Source organism: Podarcis tiliguerta, assembly GCF_965153285.1.
Source record: "Podarcis tiliguerta genome assembly, chromosome: 3".
NCBI classification, from domain to species: Eukaryota; Metazoa; Chordata; class Lepidosauria; order Squamata; family Lacertidae; genus Podarcis; species Podarcis tiliguerta.
This window is the reverse complement of record NC_139536.1, coordinates 5,864,192-5,868,456: the sequence shown is the minus strand read 5'-3', so window position 1 is coordinate 5,868,456 and position 4,265 is coordinate 5,864,192. Positions and strand designations below refer to the sequence as shown.

The 4,265-nt window shown below is 45.3% G+C and overlaps 1 long non-coding RNA gene across 1 annotated transcript; it reads left to right on the top strand.

Moving 5' to 3' along the window:
* Positions 1–1,779: 1,779 nt before the first annotated feature.
* LOC310674061 lies at positions 1,780–3,245 on the top strand. Its single transcript, XR_014509369.1, has 2 exons — positions 1,780–1,897; positions 3,069–3,245. It is a non-coding gene; the product is annotated as an uncharacterized lncRNA (long non-coding RNA).
* The last annotated feature ends 1,020 nt before the right edge of the window (positions 3,246–4,265 follow it).

The following is a 4,265-nucleotide window of genomic DNA, read 5'->3' as shown; positions in this document are numbered from 1 at the left end:
TTCGCGCAGGTGTCGGCAAGCCTTGCGCACCAGGGGGAACTCCCCCCGGGAGCGCAAGGCTTGCCGGCGGCAGCCTGCAGCGTGAAGCACAGGGCGCCCTTTGGAGGACGCCCCGTGCTTCGAGCAGTTGTCCGCAGCCTGCCGCCAGGCGCCTAGCGTGCCCTGAAGCAGAGCGCCCCTCGCGCCGGGCCGACATCGGCCAGCCCCACAAGCTCGGGGAACAGCGGGGAGGCAAAGCGCCGCCATCCCACTGTTCCCCGACCTGGTTTTGGGGGGGAAATAAAGGGAAAATATTTTTCCTTTATTTCCCCCCTAAAAAAGTAGGTGCGTCCTATGGAACAAAAAATACGGTAACTTTTCTTGCTAGAGACATTTCTTTGGTGGTAAATTTTGCATAAAAATGTATATATCAGACAAAATTGCCTACAAAGGTGCATCTATTAGGGGATATATGCACTGTGTTGTTGAATTTCCCCCATTATGCCCGTAATTGCTATGCAATTTTACCTTTTAAAACCTATATTTTCATGGTATTGTCATGAAATTACACTTTTTCATGTACTTTTTAAAAACACATTACTTGGAGGGAGAGCTGCCTTTGAGAGGACGGCTGTGCTTTGATGTTCACATGTTGACTTCATTATGGCACAGGACTATAAGGAAAAAGGGACGCAGGTGGCCCTCTGATTTAAACTACTGAGCCTCCTGGGCTTGCTGATCAGAAGGTTGGAGGTTTGAATCCCCACGACGGGCTGAGCTCCCGTTGCTCAGTCCCTGCTCCTGCCAACCTAGCAATTTGAAAGCACATCAAAGTGCAAGTAGATAAATAGGTACCACTCTGGTGGGAAGGTAAACAGTATTTTTTGTGTGCTGCTCTGGTTTGCCAGAAGCAGCTTAGTCATGCTGGCCACATGACCCGGAAGCTGTCTCTGGTCAAATGCCGGCTCCCTCATCCTGTAAAGTGGGATGAGCGTCGCAACCCCAGAGTTGTCTGCAACTGGACTTAACTGTCAAAAAAATCCTTTACCTTTTTTTAATATATGGAAAATGGCATCGCATGTAAAACTGGTAAGGAAAAACAAAAGCAGCCTCTTCTTTTCTCAGTTTGGTTAGATTTTATGGAATTCTATGCAAATTTATGGAATATGTTTTACAAAATAAAAATTTGATTTGTCTCTTCCACAGGTCTGCCAATAAATTTGGGGTATATAGTATGTAATTTGTGAAAAAAAATTCTTGATGTAGTATATATCCTTTTATTCTGGGTAGTCCTTGGGGCTCTGATGGCTTCAATTACAGGCTTTGTTGTTTAGTCGTTTAGTCGTGTCCAACTCTTCGTGACCCCATGGATCAGAGCACACCAGGCACTCCTGTCTTCCACTGCCTCCTGCAGTTTGGTCAGACTTTAGTTTCTCTAGTTTAGTTTAGTTTAGTTTAGTTACAGGCTTTAGTTTCTCTATAACTTATAAGCCATGTGTGCCTCACTTCTTGCTGTCGTGTTTCGTGGACTGACACCCTCCACTCATGAGCAAATATCTGGATAAGCACATTTACCTTTTCTTCTTGTGGATGTAGCAAGGGTGGTAAACACCAGTGGCCAGTGGCAGGGGTGGGGGTGGGGGTAGGAGTTGGGATGCCACAGCACCCAGAGCGTCACAGAGCCACTCCTGTTCAAAGGGCTGTGGAGTTGTTCCTCTCTTTCATCCAGTTGTGAATTAACTTCCTTCTCCCCAGTGGACAGTTATGTTTGTTTCTCTCTTTGCACAGGATCTGCACGTGGTCCACCTACCAATCCTTTTCATTGCCATAAAGCCAACGGTCGTTGCTTCGCTAAAGGTTGTCCCGATACTCATGAACAAATTGGAAAGTGTTTATCTAGAATGCCCTGTTGCAGAAGGTAATTTCAGCTGACCAAAAGAGAATTACACCTCCTGCCCTTCTCCCATTACCCTCTGGATTGATCATTTTAAGTACCCAATGCAGAGTCCCCTAAATTGATCATCCTTTGCCTGCAAGCTCAATTGCTCCATTGCAAAAATAAAAATACCTATACCAGAATCAGCCAAGGGTGGCACATCCCATTTTGCCGCTTGATGCAAAATGCTAATTGCTGCTTGGTCATTCTGCCGGCACGGCTCCTAAGCCCATCTACCTGCTCCTCCTGAAATGGCCTGATCTGCCGCTGACACACACCATACCCTGTTAACTGCAGGCACAGAAGCGGCACTACCATTGTTGCCCATTTTAAGCAAGATGGTGCTGAGTTCTTTCCCCACAGGCAGAACCAGCGGGGCAGGAGGGGCACTAATGGGTTTGTTGTCTGAGGGGCTTCTGCCACCAGAAGCAGGGTCCTCACCTGCCTCATGGCTGGTCCAGCTATCTTTGGCCCCTTTGCCCTGTGAGCTTATGCCAGTTCTCCTTTGCCAAATCCCTAAACCACACCATATTGGCACATTTAATTTGTTGTGCAGCTTCACCCATTGTTAATCTCAGTGCCTAAGGGATGTCCATTCTGCAGCTTTAACAGCTTTAACACCATTTAAGATTACCTCAGTTTCACATGCCATACATTCCATGCAAATCTCCCACTTTCAATTCCAAGCAGCTTCATTATTATTTTATCTTTTAAGTAAAGAACCTGAGGCAGTAGACTTTTGTCCTGGGTCATTGCAGAGAAATTAGCAACTGGACTGAATGAACCCCAGGGTGCCAGTTCTCCCGTGTTTCTCAAAACATTGTCACAAAATTATGAGCAAGCTTCCTGTTAACCCAGAACTCTTCCTCAGGGCCACAAAGACAACAAATCCCTGCCGTGCATAACATCCAGTCTGCAGGAGAATATTGGAGACCTTGAAAGCTCTCTCACTATTCTGTTACATATTTAACTGTACCTAGAAAAAGAAAATCCCCCAGGGGTAAGGATGTCTGAGAGAGTTCATTTAATTCTCATCGAAAGGTGAATCTTTGTAATTCATGCCTTGCTTTGTGTTTTCGTGTATCAAAAATGGTCACTTTGCTATGAAACTGAGTTAACTGTTGTCTTTTTGTTGCTGGTTTCTATGTTTTAGACGGGAGGAGTGATAGATGCCTTTGAAAAGTGGAAGATGCTCCCTCTCTTTGAGAGCCGCTGGATCCCGCTTGATCCCCAGTTAGGGACTTCTTCTCCAAAGCATCCAGATTGAAAAAAAGCAACATTTTCAAGGCTTACATGAGCTTGTGCCTTGCAATAAAAGCAGATCCAAAAGCCCTTTTCCTTCTGATTTTCATTTCTAAGCATGAGTGTTCTTGCTAGTGAAGCCAAAATGGCACCTTACGTCCATGAGAAGGAGGTGTCAGCAGGCATGGTTGTGGAGAGGCCCAAAACATCATTAGAAAGGAAAACTAAAAGGGGGTGAGGATCCCTCAAAACAGTCTAGTGAGGAGGACTGGGCCACAATGTGGAAAATGAAGAGTGACAAAATATGGCGGGTGGAACAATAGGGAGAAGAAATTCTGTTCAGTTTCCCTTTAAATGGTTACCAACCTGAGTGGCACTCTTTGAAAATGTATGCCAATTGAAATATAGTCATCCTTCCAAATTCTCAGGTCTCTGAATTTTGGGGTTATTAAACTGACCAGACCAGATCTGGAAGTTTCCTCTGATAGATTCTAGGCCCCTCCAGCCACAGGATTACAGGATGGGAAGTAGCCCAGGCTTTTACAGAAACTAGCTCCACAAAGCCCACTCATTACAGTATATTAGGCATAATTGCAGGCACATGTCCCTACCAGGAAGAATTCTTCATCCTAGGATCCCATGGCATCCAGCCTGGTGAGATAAGAGAATGCACATCCATCCCTCTCTAAGGCAACAGAGCTCACTCTTTTAAGATGTGAATGGCGGGTACTTAGCTGAATGGCTATATACCTCCAGACATAATTTTATTGGAGTGGTGCCTTTCCATAGTCCATACCATGCTTAAGGCGGCTTGCAAGATGGAAAATAATAACAACATAAAAATTTAGTCTTAAATCATTCAAAAACACACATACAGTGGCACCTCTGGTTAATTACTTAATTTGTTCCGGAGGTCCGTTCTTAGCCTGAAACTGTTCTTAAACTGAAGCACCACTTTAGCTAATGGGGCCTCCTGCTGCTGCTGCGCCACCGGAGCACGATTTCTGTCCTCATCTTGAAGCAAAGTTCTTAACCCGAGATACTATTTCTGCGGACTCTGTAACCTGAAGCGTCTATAACCAAAGTACCACTGTACTGAACAAATTAG